The sequence below is a fragment of the Sipha flava genome, unplaced genomic scaffold (assembly GCF_003268045.1).
Source record: "Sipha flava isolate LNK unplaced genomic scaffold, YSA_version1 275_pilon_pilon, whole genome shotgun sequence".
Taxonomy (NCBI): domain Eukaryota; kingdom Metazoa; phylum Arthropoda; class Insecta; order Hemiptera; family Aphididae; genus Sipha; species Sipha flava.
Genome location: NW_020272940.1, coordinates 106,781 through 131,316, shown reverse-complemented (window position 1 = coordinate 131,316; position 24,536 = coordinate 106,781). Strand labels below are relative to the sequence as shown.

General features: G+C 30.5%; 1 long non-coding RNA gene across 4 annotated transcripts; it reads left to right on the top strand.

The window, feature by feature from the left end:
* Positions 1 to 3,247: 3,247 nt before the first annotated feature.
* LOC112685419 lies at positions 3,248 to 17,130 on the top strand. 4 transcript variants are annotated; one of them, XR_003148799.1, is made up of 4 exons: positions 3,248 to 3,649; positions 14,651 to 14,962; positions 16,420 to 16,737; positions 16,803 to 17,130. It is a non-coding gene; the product is annotated as an uncharacterized LOC112685419 (long non-coding RNA). The 4 variants fall into 4 exon arrangements; XR_003148800.1 differs by lacking the exon at positions 3,248 to 3,649 and adding an exon at positions 11,833 to 11,985; XR_003148801.1 differs by lacking the exon at positions 3,248 to 3,649 and adding an exon at positions 13,813 to 14,040.
* Positions 17,131 to 24,536: the final 7,406 nt, after the last annotated feature.

The following is a 24,536-nucleotide window of genomic DNA, read 5'->3' as shown; positions in this document are numbered from 1 at the left end:
AACTAAATATTTTGCTTTCTTAGTTAAAAAAAGATCTAATGTTCTGTATTCTTACACACTGGCTGTCATGATTTAATTAATTAGTTTTAACTACAATTTTAGATAACTACTTACAAGTAAAAATATTTATACATATGTGATAGGCTATTAATTATAAATAAGTAATTAAATAAAATAAATTAACTTTTGAACTTGTTAAGGCCAATGTTTAATATAAGTATTGTTTTTGCTAACTACCAACATTCATTGTATAACACTTATGTATACACTTATGTATACTAATAAATATTAAAAAAATGTTTAGTTTAGAAATATAGCATAATAATTAGGGTTCGGGACTTCTTGCACTTAAAATTATCGAAATTTGCAGTCAAAATCGTCAAAATATGCTTTAAAATATGCAGATAATTTTTATTTTATTTTTAAAAAACGCATAAGGTATGTTATTAATTATTATTATAAAAATAAAAATCTAAAAATTAGGTAGGCACTTAATATAATAAAAATAATTTTTATACGGGTTACTCATCCCATCTGTATCGTCTTCATGTTCATCTATAACATAAAACAAAAAAAACATTAATATAGTTACTATTATTTTTAATAAGTTTTTTCGTAATTTTACCGTTAAAATTACTGCATTGTATGGTAAGACATTTTATTTTGTTCTCAAATTTGAATGCACGGCGATTATCGGTCAGCATATTTTTGTATAGAGAAAGAACGTTTAACGTCCACGGAAGTGATTGGCGCATACTTATAATATATTAAATATAGTTATATATATATTATATCGTTAATATATTAAATCGTTAATGTTCATATCTTTAAGTAATATATCAATTTTTAAAATATTTTTTATTGAAACTAGAAAACATTTACATTATATTTATTATAATGCTTTTATACTTTATAAGTACTTAAAATAAATAATTTAATATACATTTTAATACTATATCTTAATAATAAATACTTGTACCATTGATTATATATACACAAAATAGTATTTATAATCAATGCTTGTACTGATGAATTTATAGATAAGTACTAACGAACAAGTAATTTTTTTTCCATTTAGTGTAGATGATCGTGAGTTCCATTTAAAATTGTTAATTTTTCCAAATTCAACAACCCAATTATTATAGTCCACTAAATTTGCTATACTTGATCTACATTTCATAAAGTTTTCATTTTTTTCTATAATGACATTAGTGTAATTTATTGGTAAAATCATGTTAACTTTGTTTAAATTAACTATACTTTCAAGTTAACTAATAATTTACTTTATCACGAATTGAATTTCAATTTTCAATACTATGATACTAAAATATTATGATAAATTTCAATTTTCAATTACAATATAAATACATAGACCTTATACTAGTAAAGGTCTATGTATAAATATAATATTCCAATTATTAATAACTGTTGGGATAACATCTGTGATTCTAATACTAATACAATATTATATAATTGATTAATTGATTAATAGTGCGCTATTTGAAATGAATCAATCGGAAACGACCGGTCGTGTATCAATGAATGGTATGTTAATATGTGGCCCGGTAATGCATGATGTATAGCGCACGTTGTAACGGGTTACACGTGGATATCGGCCGTGTAGTCGCGCATTTTAGGTGCACCCGTTGTTTTACCCGTGGGCGCAACTAGGGCCTAAATATTGGTAGTGCTGAAAATAAAATTGAATGGTATTTCACTGTAATTACTACAGATTATATATATATATATATATCTGAAAGAAAAAGACAGGAGTGCTACAATTGAACTCAGGGATGCCAAAAACCCTATAGCGCCTATGGTCTTACCCCGCGTAAACGGTCGCGGTTTCTTTACGCCACCAGCACAAGGATAAATGACGCTCGACGCCAAAATGCCAACTGGCGCCTTTTTCATACGACAACCCGTAATATCAATATAAAAATGTTGTTCGCGAACAGAAATATGAAAAAAATAATATATATTATGCTCAACTTGTACATAATATGTTATGTACATAATTATCGTCTAATTATTTAGTCACGAGTCACGATGGCTCGACACGATCCCGATCGAACGATAGCGCAGTATTTGGGAATTATAGCAACATATTCGATAAACCATTCCACGCTAAACCATAGTGTATATACTTAAAATATACGGCTAAATGAAATAACCATAATTTATTAATATTTCAATACAAAGTTATAGGTTATTGGTGTCTTACATTAAAAAAAAAAAAAATGTTACCGACATATGGTCAAAATTGTAAAAAGCAATTTCGACCCCCCCCCCCTCGCGAATCAGCGCACTAGGCGACCGGCCGAGTCGCCTTGCTCTCACGCCGGCTCTGGCCACCGGATGCCGCGGTGTCAAATCAAATGATCGATCCGACGAGGGACCTACGCGGAACCATTGATTTTAGAATATACAGATAAGCGGTACTGCGTATTATAGTGGCGACCGGTTCCACGTCCGCGACTACTACGGAGCGCTGTAGTCGCGCTGACGGCAAAAGTGGGGTACCCCGTCAAAGTTCGGTTGACGGGTATCATGGAACGGTTACATCAGGGGGGGGGGTGCCGGTTCCTCGCCGGCTCGCGGCCAAAGTCAATGTCGTCCGTCCAATACTCGAATGTGCATTATCTACTGCAGTAGATAACCATGCACGCGGTACACGGTGCTATTACGGCTATAGTGTGCATCACTGCAGTGCGGCAATCATTGTGCACGCAAATACCGTTATCGTTGATTGCAATTATTGTTGTTATAATACGACATATTGCACAAGCTTATTACAAAAAAATAAAAGCTGGCCGCCCGGCATGCAAATGGAAATAAACACAAAACCGGTTGTATAGATCATTGGTGGCCAAACATTTTCTTTACCTCGGGCCATGAAAACAAAACTTTTTTTGCCACGGGCCATAAAAAAATGTGTTTTTTAACTTTTCAATTTATTTTTACGAAAAACGCAAAATATTATTGTCGCGTGAATAAGTGTTGTAATTGTAGAACACTTTCGCGGGCCAGATGTCAAATGATGGCCGGCCGGAGTTGGCCCGCGGGCCGTAGTTTGGCCACCACTGGCATAGATAAAACGTACCGCCACGGCACATGCGATCATTAAATTAATAATATAGACGATTTCGACTGCGAGAAATAATTAAACGTTTATGATAAATACGACAACGATCTCTCTCGACAACTTGCATGAACTAAATTTTAGTCGCCGAATCGTCCTATACAACCGTTCATCTGTATATTCTAAAATCAATGGCGGAACGTATTGTCGTGACGCGCCGCGAGAGTGCGATCGGTTTGGTTTCGGCAACGGTTCACGGCATTCGTTTTAGGATTCCCTCGCTCGACCTCTATGACCTCTTCGCGTCCGTACGACATCATAACGTATGTGCAAATTAGACGAAAAAGGCGACAACTTGTACGTTCCGAGTTGCTGTGGGCTATTGTCGTTCGTCTATTGATTTCGCACGACCCAACGGTGTTGTTTCGTTTTCGGAAATTCAAAATTCAATATTTGCAGTGCCGTCCAGTTGCAATTAACATGATACGAGCGCAAACAGTGTTATTATTATTATTGTTTGCTGTGTCCCTGCACTCGTAAATAATAACAAGACCGTCATCAAGATAAGTATGTAATAAGCGTACATTTTTCGGGTAATGTTTAAAAACTTTCCTGATCAACGGTTAGTGCAATTTAAATGTCTCAGGCTCTTATATTGTGAATAATATCAACATTTTTAAACATTATTGTTTCTATGCATAACGTTCGGCGTCATCGCGTTTTACTTTTATTATTTTATAGAGAATATTTGACCGACTTTCGCATTTCGACGATTTTTATATTTCATTATATAGTATGTTCGGTTTAATAATTTACAATACTGATATGATTTTTATACAAATTTTGATTGGTTCGGTTAAAAATTTAATTTTCTGTTAATACGCACTAAATTTTTTGTTTTAGAAGCCGTGAAATATTTGAAAATGTAACGTTACATGAAAATGTTTCGTTGGAAAATTATATGTCAAACGTACAGAGTCAATTGATTTTTATGCATTTCTGTTAAATTAATATTACGATAGAGAGAACATTAGTTTATTACCATAAATATCCAATAAACCACCAAATTGTGACGGTGAAAATTTACCATTTGTTAACTATATTCGATTATTAAAACCATGTCAGTCATAATACAACAATATACGAGTACATGTGTACAATTCGGCGCCTAAAATTATTACAAAAAGTTCATAACTATAACATTACTATATTTTCATCTGTTTTCATAGTAATAATAATAATATTATCTACTCTTCGAAACGCACCGTAAATATAGAACCATTAAAAATACCCTAGTAAAGGTGAAGGATACGAAATGTTGAGTTTGAAATAGTTTAACCAAAAAGTGCGTTACACCTCGTTTGGTTTTTTTTTTCTTTTTTAATGTATTATATCGTGCCCGGAGAAAAAATAAAATTATAATTCGACACGTAGCAAATTTCAATATTGTATTTAACGGACTATTCTTGGAGACTATTATAATATACGTCGATTTTTTCCTACTCAAACAAGCTGGATTGCGAGTTGTTATAGTAAATTAATTGTTGAGTATTTTATTCGACTCGTATGCAAACAAGTCGTGAGTTTTTTAGTGGTGAATTAGCATTGTGGATTAAGAGTTTAAAACATTGACGATTAAAATTTCATTAAAACCTAGACGGACGGGTCGGTGTACTGCATCTGCCTAATACTTGTATACTTATGCGCGGTGAAAACACTGAACTGAAAAACTTGTTTTGTTCGCGAGGATTTTAAAAAATGTCTATTATGTTCCAAACCTCATTTTGGCGCGTGGTAAGAAAAGGGAATAAATTAAAAAGGTAAATGTTAGTTTCACAATATTGCATACCCGTTGGCAGTGGCGCCGATCCCTATATCCAAGTATGGCGACTGCCATAGTGAATAATGTCGTGGGTGGGTGACACATAGCGTGGTAGCTGTGGTATCCACAGCCCAATGTGTAAAATGTACTATAAAAGTATTGAAACTATTTAATATTTAACATTATTACATAAAAGCACATCAGTTGTGGTACGCTGATTAAGTCAAAACAAGCCAGAAGACCGTAATATTAACACAGATAATATGATAACGATAGTGCGATGTGGTGAAAATAAATATTATTTAATATATAACGTGAACACCTATATCGGCTATATCATAAATTATTGATAAGTCACAAAATGAAAAAAGATATATAAATATATATATATATTAATATTATTTTTGAATACAATATTATGGTAGAGTTTCAGCCCCTCACCGTTTACACCAATTGGTAGGTGGGTAGATTTTATTAAAATTTGATACTCGATACATTTTTTGTAGTTCGGCGCCACTGCCCGTTGACAAAGGAAAATATGCGTATAATATGTACATCAGCGCATAGTAGATCATTCAGCGGTCGCCATTGAAGAGTACACGCGACAAACAGTCACCAAGTAACAATTAACAAACATAATAGTCGTATTATTTTCATAAATGCCTGACGATTTTTGTATGGTATTTTCCTTTTGGTTTTTTTTTTCCTTTCTTCCATATCACCGGGTCTACTCATACTGCGTTGCGGGATACGTGCCGAAATCGTCAACCACTTAAACCACTGTGGTATGGTAATGAGGCACGAGTCCACGATCGGTTCTTAATAATGCAACAATTGTTTTCATCGAAGTGTCTTGAAAGCAATCGGAAATACTCGAAGAACGCGGTTACACGAACGATGCGTTTAGGTTCGCTCCTCGCGCGTGTTACTGTTCTGCGCACACCACGTGTATAGCCAGCGGTATCGATCACATCGTATCCGGTTATCGAATATTGCCGAGTTGACGTGCGAACGAGTGCGCGTGTTCGGGTTTTTTTTTTTTTTACTTTTCATTTTGGTCGTCGTGTACACGGGATGATTACTTTTGATCGTCCGACGGATTGTTAAGACCGTAGGTGTTCGTGGATTAATTACGATCTAAATTCTTGGTACATGCACGTGTGTACGCGTACACGAGAAACGTTTACGAACAACTTACACATTTTTCTCGTTTCTGCAGTTTTTAGGGTTTTACTTTCGTCCTCGTATTAATATCTCACGTGCCGAAGCGAAACACTTTTTTGACGTTTTACAAAAATAGATAATCGAATGATATCGATGTAGTCAATTATTGATTAGCGTTTATACAAGCGGAATAGTGCGCGTTACCACTTTAGTCCGCGACCATTCCACACACTCTTGCTCTTTCTCCTGACGTATAAAACGGTTTTATCAATACTTAATACTTCAAATAATTTACTGATAAAATTCGGTCGGATGTAAAATATCTGCACCTAGCACGTTGAAATATTCATAAAAAATATTCCGATTCAGAGGATAAAACAATAAAAATGTACATGTTACCGGTTGAAAAATGGGATAAAACTGAAAACTTGCTGGCATAGGAAATCATGGAAACAATTTTTCACTAGAACCCTCACGGTCGCGCAGTAGTAATAACTGAACGTGATTTTAAATGAACAATTTTATTTCTCTATAGTGAATATTTTTATTGTTTACAGAGAAACGGGTGTTTCTCGTGAAAAACGTCATACTGTATGTAGTACAGTGTTGCAAAACGTCTCGTCGGACTGGTTGAAATCTGCCAGACGTGTTTCAGCGCACGTTTCAAGATCTACAAACTGTATCATGAAAGGCCACGATTGATTTCTCTGCATTATTGTTATTATATACATACGCACGACTGATGGCGACTTCAGGGTTTTTGCCGTATATGTACGCGCACACTTTTATGTACAAAACGTTACATTTATCCGGAACGATAAATGTAACAGGTTATACTTGTTTATTATAATGTATTAGGTGTTCGAATATTCATCACTAATTGTTATTATAAAGGTGTTCTATACCGATTTTGGTGAAAGTCAAAATACGAAAACAGTATAAAATCTTAGTTTATTTAGTCATGTACATTTCTCATTAATTTTCGCCTCATTGTCGGCGATAGCACTTTTACCACATCTTGGCCCGGGACAAAACGTGAAACCTGCTTTTGCATGTGAATTTCCGCTGAACACGCCTCCACTAAAGTGTATTATCGCTAAATCCTACTTAATCAATGACTGTATGAAGGTTATCAAATGTCAGTCTGATCTTTTGTTCCTGAAGCGGTAAGACATATCCAGCAAGATTTACGTCCAACACGGTTAAGTACTACAAACCCTTTGATGGTGTCTGTGGACTCAGACTTGGACTACGACTTAACACCACAAGTTTGTGTAGCAAACTACCAAGAAAGCCATCAGAATCAAATACCGTATTGCGATTGAACGATCTTATTGTACCGTTATACTTCCATAAAACAAACCGTTAGAAGTATAAGTATTTTTATAATTTTAATTAATAGCTTTCGGGTGTTTTTTATCCAATTGTAGTAAACAAATAGCTGATTAGTAGTAGTAGTAGTAGTAGTAGTAGTAGTAGTAGTAGTACCTTCGTCAGGAAAATTTTCTACACAACACGAACGTTGTAACACCGAACAGTTTAAGATTCTTACCTAAAATAATTGTCTACCATAAAAACGGTAATTTCTTTAAAATTGCATTTTTTGTGTAAAGCTTAACTCTGGGATTTGACTCGATCATGAATGATTTAGTTAGCCGGGTCCATAGTTTGGTATTCAATTCGAAGTTTACCTACACGTAAGTATCTTAAGAGTGAATCGAATTAAAGTTACACCGTCTACGACCACTTTGAACAACAATAATAATATTAGTAACTATCACATAGGTTATTGAACAAATCATTAGTGAATCTTATGAACATTACCACGAAAACATTCAGTTTTGCTCAAATTACTCAAATTTATGTTAATATGACTTGAGCTAGGTATGTATATACTAGATTATGTGTCTATGATTCCCAAGTATTCGCATAAATTGTATAGTATTTGTACTCAACAGTTATATTTTGTGTATATGTAATAAAATATAATGTATTAACAATCTTGTATTTTTAAAAAAATATTTTTAGGTTGCAGTAGGAACAACATAAAATCAGACGATATATGTGATACGTATTATATAATGTATATGTACCATTTATTATATTAGTATATTACTATGTATCATTTGTATATTTATTACTCATTGTAAAAGCAAGGGCGTGGGTTGTTGATTAATCCTGCGTAATCTGATTTAAACTTCTGATTCCGCCTATGATAGCAAATTATGTTTAACACATGTCGTAATTAATGTTCTTGGCACTCAAAAATCATATTTCAATTACCGTTTTTGTGGTTAAAGTGTATATAGTTTAGTTTATATGTTGATCGAATATATATAATATATCATGTGCTATACTAATACTCGCTGAATTTCAATAATGTGAATGTTATATTTTAAACAAAATAACACATGAACCTCAAAGAGTCAAAATGTTTACAGAATTATATTAATATTATTATATTTGTTGTTTGAGAAGATCCATTTTGATGATATTAAATTATTTTCAAACAATTAGCCTGAATACAATTTTTTAAATTGATGAATAAATAATTTCGAGCTTTAAATAAAAATATAAATTTCAAGCAACAACGTTTTTTGATCCAGATGAATATATAATACGCATAAGGTCGTATTGTGTTTCAAAAAAAAAAAAAAAAAAAAATGTTTCCACGGGGAAAAGAGGAAAAAAGACATATGTATGTTTTGAACGTACGTAGTGAAATAAACGAAACTACAAAACGTACATTTCGTTAGAGAAAAATGATATGAATTTAATATTTGTCATCGTTTGTGTACAGTAGTCAGAATCAAAACAAAAATTTACATAAGCTAAATAATAACATACTGTTACAAAAAAATAAAAAGAATTAGTATAATATTCGTTAGTACTATACAAACATAATAATTAAAATCTAATATAAAACAATACGCCCATTATTATAATGATATTTGAAGTCGAACTAACAGCTTTCTCGTAACTGTGATAATTGATGTTCTTTGAGTACTTTACTCGCTATAATATCAATTAATTGTTTCACTATTTATAAAAATCTGGTTCGCAGAACGGGTATATGGTATTTTTTATAATTTCTATAAAAATCTCGAGATGAAGAGATAATAAAAAATACGTAAAGTATAATTAAACACCACTTGAAAAAAAAATTAATTGCGAGAAAAATTACATTTTTATGAGCATTCTTTTTCTTTTTTCACTTAAACGAGGAAAACCATTTAATGAAGATAGCCATTGTAGTTAATAATACAGTAATTGTAACATTTTCAATTAATTTATAAAAACTAGTTAAAAATAATTGCAATATATGATTATTATTATTATTTTAACGGCGTTCATTTGTTGTTTTTGTGTTTTTCCGATTTGTGAAGACTATAATAATTTTATAAACACGTCGAGTCTGCTATTACCTGTACTGTTTTGTTGAAAAATAAATAAATAATAAACATTTCCATTTGCCTATTCTGATAATTGTTGTGTCAAAACAGTATTTAAATAAATAATTGTGAAACTGTGAACCGAAAGACCGTGCAGCGTAGAGTGTATATTAGTATTTGAAGAGCATTTAAATATTCAATGTATGCAACAATAAGCACGCGTTGAAGTTTTAAAGTTCAACAACATATTATCAATATTATTTTTGTTACAGAATCACGTTAGTACCCATACATTGTATTATACATATATATATTATGGCCAATCACTCGTAATGCTTCGAATCGTCTCGTACGTAACTGACACAATATTATGTACTAAAAAAATCAACCTGATATTAATATTTTTCTTCTGCTACTAATTTTTCATCCCATCAATTAATCAATTTTTTTCTTTTCTTTTCTTGTTCTTCCACCCATCAGCTTCTTCTTTTACCGCCGAAGTCTGTACTATTATGCACATCCTTCAATCGCTTTTTTTGATAGAAACCTTTTTTGACCGCTATATTATCTCTGCTGTCCATCCACTTTATTTTATTAATATCTTCATTAATATTTTCGATCAAATCTCCATAATATGCATAAAATCGTCAAATTCCTCTGGATACCGTATCACTGAGCAGTATAGGTTACAAAACTGTTAACTTGACGGCCAGTTTCCACTAAATATATTACCGTTCCATCTCTATTACAAATTTCCGTTTCTGATTTATTTTCCGGTCTCCTTAAGCCTTTGAAAAAGGCTTTTGATACATTCTTTCCTCTAAATTTGCTTCATAGAATAGAGAAGTTTCTTTTTCCCTAACTCTGCTTGGTTCCATGATATAGGCTTCTCCTGTTCCACAGTAGTATTTTTCTGACGTACCCTCGCTTTCCCATACTTTTATTACCTTTTCTTTCCAATGTCTCACTCCTGTTCTACAATTATGTCGATACAATCATTCGTATAAATTCTCGTTTTTTTGCTGTCATATCCTTTTCCAATTTATAGTATGTATCTACAAGTTTTAGAACGTCATTAATTGGCAATTTTAAAATGATCGCTTACGCAAGTTATTATCGCTACAAATATTTCTAATGGATAGCATAAAGCGTTTTATATGTTGCAATTTTCAAAGTGTAAATCATCATGTCTCATCAAACACGAGCGTGACTCGTGTTTTGTGTCATACCAAAAACACAAGTATATAGCCCTTTCTATTTTACTAAAAACATGGTAAATGGCAGATAAAATAAAAATATAAAAATAAAAAAAATAAATAAATAAAAATAAATAAAAAAACCTGGTTATTTTCACGATTAGACATTGAATCTGATGATTATATTTATCAACAAGACGGATCACCACATCATTGACATTTAGACGTACGTGGCCAAATCGGATAAATAATGTTGAATAGCTCTGAATATTATTATATAATTATTGAACCAACGATACTTTAATTTAATCATTTCAATTGGCTACAATCACAATTTTCCGACTTATACAAAACATATTGGCGACTTCATTCGCAATCCTCACGATGCATTTGACGGATTTCAAACTATAGTCACTTGTTAGTATAATACCAAAAATATTATACTTAGATAATCGATAAAAATAAAAATAATAAAATATATATAACTATTAAACTATGAAACCAGAATTGGTTTTTTCGATCAAAGATTAAATATATAAGCGAACAACTTAGATACTTGGAATCAGGTATTTTTTAACATTTTATATATTTTCTTGTTATAATATTTTTCATAACTTTTTTTATAACAATTATTAAAACCAATCAACAAAACAAATTCACACTTGAACAATAAGTACAATGTGCAGTATGAATAAAATATAATGTCATACTTATGTCTATTCGTATTGAATCCACATTGATTACGATCCAGATATCTAAACAAAAATGTATATGATACAAAAAATGGTTTGAGAGAAAGATCAGCACCAACCGAGTGCACCGTTGCGTTACATAAGTAATCAAAAATCGTAACACCTTCTATGGTTATAAATATATAAAAGTACTACGGTTATTATGTTATGTCTCGTTAGAATGAGAATAATAGTTTTTAACATATAAAAAAAAAAAAAAAACAATTTAAATACATTCACTAACATCATTGGGAGATATATGGCATTAAGTGTATGTATAATATGTGTACGTGTTAATAATTTTACACTTTGCGGTTGATAATTAATTAAATTCTTGCTAAAATACGGGGAAATGTAGTTCATCAGTATAATGTGTATAATGAGTTTTGTTGTGTTGCGTTTACTTTATTTGTTTAAACTTTTATTATTTTTTATCGCACGATCCGACGATGCGCAACCGTAAATTGTACGTATAATATAGTTTTTCACGGTTCATTTCAAATAATAAATTACTATTTTAACGTACTCAACACTACGTGTATGTATCGCAGTGCGTATGATATTAGTGCGGACGGTGCAGCGGTGTTAAAAATATCAGGTAATAATAATATACAATTTTACTATCGTTTTCGTATAATCGGTTTTCAAGGTTTCCTCTATCGGTAGGCAGTGTCTACTCTAGGTGCACTGTAAACGCATTATAAAATACACACGATACGCTCTAAGTACGCGCGCACATGCAAACATTTATATTCCGAATCCGACAAACGTCTCATTACTGTAATGCTTATTACCATCTATTCCGCTTGTGCAACGCTTACCCGCGTACGTGTCTTACAAAATGCGTTTGAGTCCGAAACTGTACGATGTGGACAATGTATAACACCGTATATTTATAATTTCGTAAACATTATATTGCATTTTTCGGGGCAAAACATGTGCCTAAATAAAATGTGTAAATATATACGTATCAGTGGCTTGGTGCAAGAAGGGTGAGTGTCACATTTCGACGTAATTGAGATTATTGGACCAATATCATCATAGTTGAATATTAAATAAATCTTACGATGAAAAAAAATAAACCAATTTAATTCACTACCATACTATAGTAATATCAATTTTTGAGTTTCCACATAAAATGTATACATTGTGTGTTTACATTAAAAATTGGCCAAATTTAATGTTTTTATTCCTGATCATTGTTACAATATGAGATTGGCCCTTTTTTTACCAAACCATAAATATATACACTCGGGTATAATATAAATGTAACTCACTCACCCACCCACTGATCTGGCGTACAGTCAAAACTACCAAAACGATTCATTAGAAATTAAAAATGGGAACATACCTACTTATTAGTTACTATGTGTAAATGCAATAAAGAAGGAATTATTTCACATGGGTCGAAAATAGTTTTATGTGCTTGGCTGGATGGATAATTGTTTTCACTTTTTAATTGCCTAGAAAAATATATTTATTTTGATTAATTTTAAGCTAATCGAGTTAAATAATTACCGATTGAAAAATATACAAATTAAAATGGTATAAACAAATAAATTAAATATCATTACAACAATATTCTTTAATATAAACTTTAATATTCTGTTATTGCTATAAATATTTTTTTAATTCATTCGCTTTGCTTTAAAAATAGGTTTTATTTATAATTCGACTATCATATATCGCATATGTGATTATGATTTTTTTGTATCATTTGACACGTGTATTATTTTTTTTTTTTTAATTACGAACTTTCGAACGCAACTATAATCGAATATTAACTTATTATTACTGCATTTTAATGTGAAAAAAATGAATTTTGAATTTTCCAAGTAAATATGTACTGGTGACAATAATAATGTTCTTGAACACAACGCTCATTTCACATAAATTAATATATCGAATTTATTTTTTGGGTTAAATTAGGGTAAATTAAATTAATTTTTATAATACGTTCGGCGGGCAACGTTATAGCATTAAAACCGCTGCAGTATACTCAGAACGGAAAAAAAAAAAAGATTATATTTTGGAAAAATTAGGTGTCCTTTTACCTTTGAAACCCTTATTTTCACGTCAAACTAGTATTATAAACTCAATGAACGTAGTTACAAAGTGTGTTACCATTTTAGAGAAAGTTAACAGTCAAGTTTAGTGTCATTCGTTAAACTTAACGATTTCCGATTGCGTAAAGAATGCTCGGCATCCATGTTTGCGCTGGACATTGTTTATCCACAGATATAAAAACAGTTAAAAAGTCAAATATCGCAATATAAGCTATTGATTGAATCATGTTTTTGTTTATCAAAATAATTAGTACGATATGACATACGCAGTTTAAACAAAGGAAAATCCTTGAGAGAAGATGGGGTTTCGACCAGACAATGAGATCGCCTTCTAGTGAATATTTATTGCAAACCATTATTTTATTTATTTTCTAATGTAAATCTACGTCAAAGTGCGTCGGGAAGATCTTCAAATAGAATTTGTCGTGTTTTTTATGATGATTACTGTACGTCACATATTACCATGTTGCGTACAATGTTACAGTTTTTTTCTTTCATACACATGGGCTGCACGTGATAGCTCGGCAGATATTCGATTGTATTGTCCGACCACCACCGTATTTTAGTCTGCATTCACGTGAGCCATAGTGCGTGTTATCAAATTAATTATTACTGTATTGTATCGGCGTAAATATATCCCGGAGATTTTTAATATCTCCGTTTTACGTAGTCTTGGTGTAATACTGTACTCTTTGTGTCCTATCGATGAATACGCGTAATAATTTTTCGAAGAAAAAAGCAACGCGTATAACTCAAACTTTTACGACGGATATTTGCATAATGCCGTTGTGATCTTCATTTTTGAAATACGTTTAATGACTTCACGTATCTACCTGCGTATTTTATTGTTGTAGATTACTTTATTTTTTCCTCCTTGCTTTTCCGACGGAAAAATTTCAAAACGTTATATATACATGTATAATTTATGATCTGGACGATGTTATACGTTTCCTTTTCGATCGTGGCTCATTATATTTTATTATCTCCGGTGATTAGAACGCCGTTCCATGGCTCCCACAAACTTTTGTACCGGATGCGGTGTTACGGACTATGGGTACACCATACTATCGCTCTCTGATGAAGAATCTCTTGCTACGCCCTGTATAGTGTATTACAAGCACCTATATTATTTTTTATTGGTATTCATTACGGCACGTGGATACCAGTTATGTAATATCCTATTATGTCATGTTACAGATCCGCATCGACGAGTGGCTCTTAGTTCCAGTATATAGCGTTGAAACAGACCTACGCGGCCTGAACCGCAGCAAAAACATGCTGATGGACATAAACAACTCACTGGATCTTCGACTTTTTAAAATATATTAGCGATCGTCAATCTGAGTAATGAAATAATGTTTTTTAAAGAGGACGTGCCAAAATAATGGTATAAAAAAACCTGGAGGAAAAGGTGCTACCGTGCGTAGGTTTACACTGTGAAGTAAGGTATACCAGATCAAAATTATCCTCTATGGACTTCTATGGACGGTACCAGATCAACGGTCCAGGGTGAGTAAGAGCAGCTGTTGCATAAATGAGAAACACCTACGGTGTCATCACACCACCATTCCACCAAACAGTTATGGAATTTCCTATAATTTGAAGATGTATTACAACAATATTATAAAAATATAATTCATAAGCCATGTAGTGGTTACTAACTTCAACCTAGAAATAAAGGTTCTGATTGCTGATAATATATACAAAATACGTATTATGTGTATATGTGTGTGTACTCGTATTAATATTAGTTAATTAAGAATTTACTTTTATCTATTCAATCTAATTTTATTTTATTTTTTATCAATTTGCCATTTATTAATAATTAAATGCAATGAAAAAATTAATATTATACAATCTACGTTTTCCTCGATGAAAAATTATTTACAAGAGCCGGGGATAAATGATCTACGAATTTGGTACGAAATTATTGTTACAAAATGTAATTTTTATGTTGTCAAATTTTATAAGAAAAATGTTTGTCGAAAAATGTGTGCATTAGTGCGTATTCGATAAGATAACGCTGTGATAGTCGAGAAAAACATTACATTACAGCTTGTGAAATATCTGACTTCTGAATATTGAAATTTTTTAAATTCAAAATTCGATTAATTATTTACATTGTACATGAATATCTATATAACGTTATGGTTTTAGGAAAAGTTCATGTTCGAGATATTTTTACTTGTATACTTGCAATTATTATCATAGTTGTTTCTTATTTTATATAACAACAGACAACATATTTGTCAAGAATAAATGACAATGGATTAATTATCATGTGTGGTCTAATTAAAACAATAATGGTATATTGTTATATTATTATCATAATAATTATTATTATAATTATTATAATATTATAATATTATTAAGTTATCTACTCACTGAATTTTAGTATTTGTTTTTCTTTTCTATGTATAAAACACATATATGTAATATTATATGATTTACTAACTCAGCGCGAATGTTTTTAATAATTTCTAGACTATTATTACACAAAATGTTTATAACAAATATATTTAAACGAAAAGCAAATAAATTATGATTGTATGTATTCAGAGGCGTATTTAAGTAGAGGCTATGAGTCCTGTTGCTCAGTGTGCTATATTTTTAAAACTTTAAAATTATGATACATTTTTATTTCATAAGTTATACACTATACACTTGACCAGGGGTGGTCAACTTTTAAAAACTTGTGATCGATTTCTGAGTTTTTCAAAGTTGTCACGATCAACCAAAAAAAATAAATAAATAAATAGTTGACACTTAAGTAAAAATATATTTTTTATACATGCATGTTACATGTTACACTTCCTTAATTTTTTCTATTTAAAATAATAATAAGTAATAATAATTTTACTTGTAGTTTTACAATCTACGTTTTTTTTTTTTTTTTTTGGTCTTAAATTCTACATAATTTAGTTTAAAATACGTACAAGTGCAATAATAATATGTTATATGTACAGCTACTGTTCAAGTGGATTGCGTGCTGTCACCAGCGTGTTCCTCGAGGGTTTCGCAAACTTTTCCGACGGAACGTTTCACTACTAGGTCGACCTGAGTGCACACAATTGACAAAACGATTCGACGTCAAGTTCCTATAGATCGGTTTTCCGCAACAGATAAAATCGATAAGTAAAACGCGACGACGGTGCACGATCACATACCATTTCGCATCAGGGTCCGATTGTCCGCAACATCGCCCAATTTCCAGTAAAAACCGTTGACCGTTTTCTTCACGGCGTGTCGACATTTGAGATCGTTCAACATGAACAGCCGGACCCGTAAATCTTACGCGGGAACAATACGCTAAAAACCGAAACTGACGGGATTACTTGCAATTTTCCAGGGTGCACATTTTTGCTCACGCCGTACGCCACCTGCGAGCCCGTCGTTGGATCGTACGTTTGGGGTGAATCGCACAGCACGCACAGGCACAACCTCTTCATTTTCTCTCCGAACACGTGCACGACGGCCAAATAGGGTGTCGTGTACGTCTTCGGCTTTAGAACACAGACTCACGTACGGACCGTTGTTGTCTGGGTCGCGGACGACCATAGGCGTGTTTACGGCTATGGACACTCTGGCAATGGCCAGACCTACCAAATCCAGCTCCGTTTTAAATGTATGCTTTACTTGTTAAAAATAATTACTAAAATGTAAAAAGAATGATTAAATAAAACAGAATTAATTAATAAATATTTTCACATAAAATATTATATATATATATATATGTATATATATAATATATATACTAACCAATAATATTTATTACCTAACATTGTGTATCAGTCACTCTTTCTCTTTTTTGCATATTTTGTGTGTATTGGCGTATTTGGCATATATTTAATTTTTTTTTGTGTTAATAGCACATAATATTTTATATAAATTTAGCGAAATCGTTTTTTGTGGATCAAAAAAAATTAGATCAATACATTTTTGAATTTATTCTTATTTACTTTTCCGAAATTATTTATAAATTTTTAGTATTTTATAAATATTTTCATTTTTTATGACACTTTAAAGTCAAAAGCAGTACCACGGAAACAATGTTATTGCGCACCACTAGCACTCTCTTCCTATTGACGTGTCCATTGCTATCTATTTTCGTTGCAACGTGTTTTCATTAATTATAATTTTAATAAAATGTAACCGAAAAAAAAAATAACTTTTAAAAATATAAATGGTTAATTTTTATATTTTAAAAAATGCTTATGTATTTTTTTTCGTGCATAGTTAAGGACTTTTAATGCATATTTTATCAAATGTTGGTGCATTATTGCATGTCTATTTATGCGTTTTTTAATGCATGAACGTACGAGCCCTGATTATAACTGTTATTAATAAAATAACTACATAACGATTTTTGTATACTGCATACTAAAATAATACAAAAAAAAAAATTGAATATTTCGAACATTTTAACATCAATGTTTTTTACCCATCCCTAGCCTATAGTGATGAAAGTTTGTAAATATTTCATAATATTTTTTTCAAGAAATAATGTATCATATTTTTGATGTCCACGCCGCTGCCGATAAAATTTAAATTTATACTAATCGATAATGTAAGAATAAATATGTTAACTATTAATTAACAAATTTGCTAACTTTACTTAAGACAAGTGTATTAAGGTAAATTTTTATTTTATTTTTATTGAAATTAAGTAGCTTTATAATATAATTATTAAAAAGGTATCTCGATAGTTGATTTAACAGAAGATCTTGAAGAAAAAATTTTATATTTTCAGAAAAATGAATGCTTCAAAAGTATATCACTATTTTATTCTTAATATAAAAATTCAAAATAAAATTAAAAAATACCCGAGTTCGCAAAATATTTCATGTACAATTAACACAAAAATAAAAAAATAAATATACTACAATATATTAATTTTAATTACAATATTACAACGCACATATTGAAGACAATAACCCTAATTCTCATTTATAACAATTATTTCTTCCTGAAAATGATTGATAAGCTTACAGTTTAAGCTTAAGTTTATAAACATCATTCAAGAATAAACGCATAAAATGATTCCAGCAAAGGAAAATTAAATATATTGTCGATAAATAAATTTATTTTCCCTATATAAGCTATATTATTAGTCCAATTAAAAAGTCCTCATTAATCGAACTCCGAAAAATGTATGTTTTATTCCTGACTCCATAATAAAACAATTGGTTTGATTTAAAAAAAAACCTTAAACGAATGTACCGAAAATTAATTTAATATCTGTTACTCAATAGAAATATTTTACAAAAGTATATATGGACGTTTTTTTTTTTTATCAATGTATGCATATTATGTATAACACAAGTAAATTGGGAGAAAAATATGTTCTTACAATAATTAGGATTTTATAACCAGTATGAAAATAATACAAAAGTATTTTCACAAATTTATGAGTATGTATCATAATTTAAGCTTTTAAAAATACAACAATCTAATTCTTAAAAAAATAATAGTTACTAATTAAACGATGAGTGTATTTCATAATGTAAAAACTAAATTTCAGTTGAGCCAATACATTCTAAAGGTAATTATTTAACTATAATTTTCAAACCGTAATGTACATTTTTAAATAGACACATGACTGAAAAATATGTCAATTAGTTCATATTACAGCAAATATTACAATACTCAAAAAAAAATATTAATTTAATATTCCGATGAAAACGAAAAAAAAAATATTGTTGGTATATTATTATGTTGTACTTTGTGTATGTTTTGTTTATTACTTTAAAAGTTTTGCACCGAGTATCTTCGAGTTTCGCATCAGCACTATTTGTTCCGTTTGCCGAAAGAAGCATTATGTACACGTGCAAAAATAAAGATAGTGGAAAAATATGTCATATAAGGTCTACAAGTAGTTTTAAAGTACACAAGCCAAAAATTTTTATAAGTTTTTGTGCTTAAAAAGAATACTTTTAACTTAGTATATTTTAAAAAAACATAATAAATAAGAAGCAATTGTAAATGATAATTAATAAAAACCAAAAATAAAAATTTTTTATAGTAAATACTTTTGTAACGAAGTAGTATAATATTATCATTAATGAAAAATTAATTGAATGAATGAAAAAAAAATTCTTGTCTACGAAAATTATTATATAATATATATAAAAATATATGACAGGCTTCGATATGAAAATCATCAAGAGGTACAAAATTAATAATTATATTTAATGTAACTGTAAACAAAAAATTATATTCGGAAAACATATCAATACAAATTAAATAAATAAATGACAATCATATAAAAATATAATTTTATATAATCAATCTCTTTTACGTATTCAATAAATCATAAATGAGAAGTTAAAAATAATTTTTAATTTTATTGAGAGCATAATAAATAACTGCAAACGCACATAGGAGCATACTCGAAATTAATGAACGTGAATCAATACCACATAAATGAAATATAACAGATATTAGATAAAATATATTTTATCATGTACGTATAATAAATTGCGATGCATAGCTCTATATATTGGTAAAAATATTGAGCTTTAATTTGTATTATGGACAATCTTGAATACCATTTAATAATTTTATATGTGTATATTGAAAAAACCAAAAACAATAAGCCAAAATGTAAAAATCAAAAATTTTATCTTAAACAAATACTCATAAAACAAATACTATTGTTGCAATAAGTTGCGCCTGTTAAATAAATATTTTATAGTTTAATAATGATTAATGGTGTACGAGTGTATGCAGTGTTTATTTCAGACCTTCTATCCCGGGGGATTATCGTACATTTCCAAGGGGGGATGCCTTAGAAATAAATAATTAAGGGAAGTAAAAGTATGGTTTTAAGCTCAATTTATTGGTATTAGATAGATACCTACAAATACGTAGATTCTTAAAAATCTAACTTTGGTTAATTGTATGAAAAAAAGAAATAGAACAGACATTTACTATACATACGTTAAAATATATGTGGACAGACGACAGCACATTATAAAAATTACCCACATGCGACAAGGTATCTAAAATCAATTATGTTGACGTACAATTTGATAAATATTAATTGACTATTGATATACGAAAAGGTATGTCGTATACTCCGAACAAAATCGTACTTTAGACACAAAAAATATAATTTTTATAAAAGTATCAATTAAAGTAACACATATGTTTCTATAGTCGTCTTGTCTACTGTCTACTGACTACCACGGAAGAACTATTTTATTAGTATGTCCTTTCTCTTATATACATTTAGATACCTATAATAGTTATAATAATAATAATAATAATAATAATAATAATAATAATAATAATGATAATAATGATAATAATAATAATAATAATATAATAATTTGCTTACATGCTAATAGAAAAAATTAAAAAAATGTTTATGCCAGCTTATTTTCTAGTATGACATTAATATGACCTGAATTTAAATTGCCTGATACTATTGATAATACCCCAAAAAAATATTACACTAAATATTTATTTTATTATTTTATATTGACGTGACATACAAAATAACTCATGATTGTACAATAACTCGTTTCACATATTATCACATCAAAATTATTTGTAGTTTACGTAATAATGTCGTGCATTTTGTCGGGGGGGGGTATTACCCCCCTCACCCCGGTCATCCCCCTGAAATGAACACTAAATGTATGATACGAGACTAATAAATAATATGTGTATATGTTAAAAAAAAAAATATCATCAGACAACAATAAGTAATTAACTCGATTTTAAAACGTTAAAAATATTAAAAAACTTGAAGGAATTGTTATCATTCATTAGTGCCCGGATATTTGTTCACAGTTTTATCTGCTACATTTTTCCATTTCTATCAGCCGAACAACGAGCATTATCCAGCTCCGTAAAATAGCCGGACTTCTTACGGTTCTTATTCATCGCGTCAAGTGTCACCTAATGTTGGATAAATTTAGTAGGTACTCCAACCCAATCCGACCACTATCCGTATCTTCGTTTCCCCGGGATGCCGATGATTTCCATTTCCTCGTGATCTCACGTTGACGATACGCATTAAGCCATGTCTGTAGACCAGGGGTCGGCAACCTGCGGCCCGCGAAGTAATTTTTTATGGCCCGCACAAAGGTGGTTAATTTTTGTGTTTTATTTTTGATCAATTAATTTTTCATAGAATTTTCAATACTATTCAATATTATTTTCTTTATAAATGCAAGTAAAATTGTTATAATTAGCTAATCGGAGTCGAAGATAATAATGGTTTCATTACTCAGTCATAGGATAAATTAAATATACTTATATATATTTAAAAATTAGAATTTTAAATATATTTAATACATAAGTATATAATATATTTAATCTATGATCATAGGTACTTTGCGTTTGTAGCAATTAGTATTACACCGTGTTACACCTATACGTGTGACTGCGTTTGTAATAGTTTCATTTTACAAGTAAATCCAAACATTATGGCGACTAAAAAAAGAATAATTTGTAATAAATATCGTTTTTTTTAATAATTCATGGGTTGATTTATACTTTTTCGTCGAAAACAAAGGTAAGCCATTATGTTTAATTTGTCAAAAATTAATTTTTTTCAGTAACATTCGTATTTCTATGTAAAATAATCAAATATAATAGCAATACAGTTATTAGTGTATATCATATGTAAAAAAATTTTTTTAATGTGGCCCTTGACAAAAATTTGAAAAAAAAATATGGTTCACGTGGTTCAAAAGGTTGCCGACCCCTGCTGTAGACGATTAATTTTCGCTGTTAACCGTTGTAGCTCACTGTTGACGACGACGATGCTAATTTTTCCCTAAATCGTTATTGATTCATCGCATTCGCTCAATCGTAACTCCTCCAGGTCACAAAGTATTGCACGTGTTCTAGGGAAACCGACCAGATCGATATAGTTTCGTCGTCTGATTCCTGTACACATTATAGGTGATTTTCATTTTGAATTAGACGACGATTTTCACACGCTCGCCAGAAAAAACCAACTAAATTATATCTACAGCGATGCAGGTGAACTCTGTGGTCGTGCAAATATAATATTATTCCGCAATTATAACCCAATACGAAATTTAGTATTGATGACAACATATTATTATCCACTGTTGTCTCATAATAATTAAGTTTCGTATGCATTTCAACCAAGCCCAGTTTTATTTTGTCGTATCATAATTACATAGGTCGAAAATGTATAAGTTAGTTTGAAAAAAAGTTTTAATAAAGCAAGTAACGTGTAACAGCTGACGGTACATTTTTGTCGAGTACGTGTAACCGAAATAGCAATAACATGGCAACTGTGATTTGAAAACGAAGAACATTACTAAGACAAACGTCAATCAACTTATTGGCCGGTTGACAGTTTTCACTTTGATGTTCAAAAGTTAGGATTCTCTATAGCCGTGAACGTGAATTGCATTACATGGATTTGTATAATATTTATGTAGAAACATACTCATTGCATTGGTGCAAATGAAATTCAATCAAAATGATAATTACTAAAACAAAAATATTTTATTAAAGTTATATTGTTAATTTTGTAATTGCGCTAAAGTTAATATTATATGTATAATTATTCAAAAGCTGATTCTACTAATGGAATCAATTTTCAACTTTCCAACGGGCCTATGGCCAATGGCTTCTATATTATTACATAAATTACGTTTACTATGCAGTTTGTCCAAATAATATGTTCAGTAATTTTAAATTCTTAATCTTCATAGAATGAACGATTTTCCGTGGAAAACTTAAATGATATATTTAATTATACCCATAGAAGATAAAGTGTATTCAAAAATATTAAACGATAAAAAGGTTAAAGAATATATTTGAGTTAAAAAACGAAACAGTTATTTTCTCTATGCACACATAATTCATTTATTATATGAAATTCTGCAATGTTGTAGTCACATTCCCAATGAAATGGCTTGGTTATTTATTATTATTATTATTATTTTTTTTTTTATTATTTTTTTTTTATAAGTATTATTATTATATCTTTTTTTATTTTGATCATTTTACCGCTATGGAAAAACTTAGTTTTTAAACAAGGTTATTGTAATCATCTATGTCTGAACGACTGAAAGGAGCTCAGTCAACATTTTCACAAAATATGCCTTTAAAGTTTAAAATGCTCTAACATTTGTTAATTTAAAAAAAATATATAGTTTACAGATTTTTTCGAGTTATACAATTAATAACATTTTGAAATAAAATGTATAATTAAGTAATTATGCAAAGCAGTTTACAAAGAGAGAAGGAGAAATTCAAGTTTACTGTTCGCATACAACGACGAAGAACGATTGATTACTTACATAATTCTAATGAGACATTGAGAAAACGGTTGTGTAAACTGATCAAGTGATTTATAATTAATATAATATGAGGAAATAGATTTAATCATATTCGTCTACGATCAGTTCAAATAATTAAGCTAAATTAAACATGTCAACTCGGGAGAACGATATAATTATTATCATATTTAGTAATTTGTATCAGATGAAATCTCGCGATGAACACTCAAAATGAAAAAATATCCGTCGGAATATCGACGTTAGAATGCCATGTTGCCGAGACACGGATGCGATAACGCAATGGTCTAGTGTGAAATGTGATTATAACATTATTTCGTAGGGGTACCTATGCCACACTAATATTCGACAGCTGCGGCGGGATTAGATCGAACGCGGTAAAATTGTCCGACCCCGACCGTATTTGCACAAAGTTCGTTCGATCGACGTCGGTGGACGGGGTAGGGCAAGGTTACAATATTTGCCTACATTACGATCGCGAATGCTCGTGAAAGCAGAGTACACATACTTATGCACGCGCGTTCGTACATGCGATGTTCTTCATACCGGGGACTAAAATTGTGTGTAATTTTCACTTTGGATGGAAAAAAAAAAAAGTGAACCATGAAGTACTGCAGTAACAATCGCAATGCTTAATATCGCATGCGATATTTGAAAGTGTGCAATAATATTATTATTCGTCGGAGTCGCCGTAACGGTCGGGTAATTAATCGTACACGAACAAAAGAATCGGTACTGATTCGGAACGAATTACATGATTTCTTCGGTAAATTCAAATCGACATTAATCCG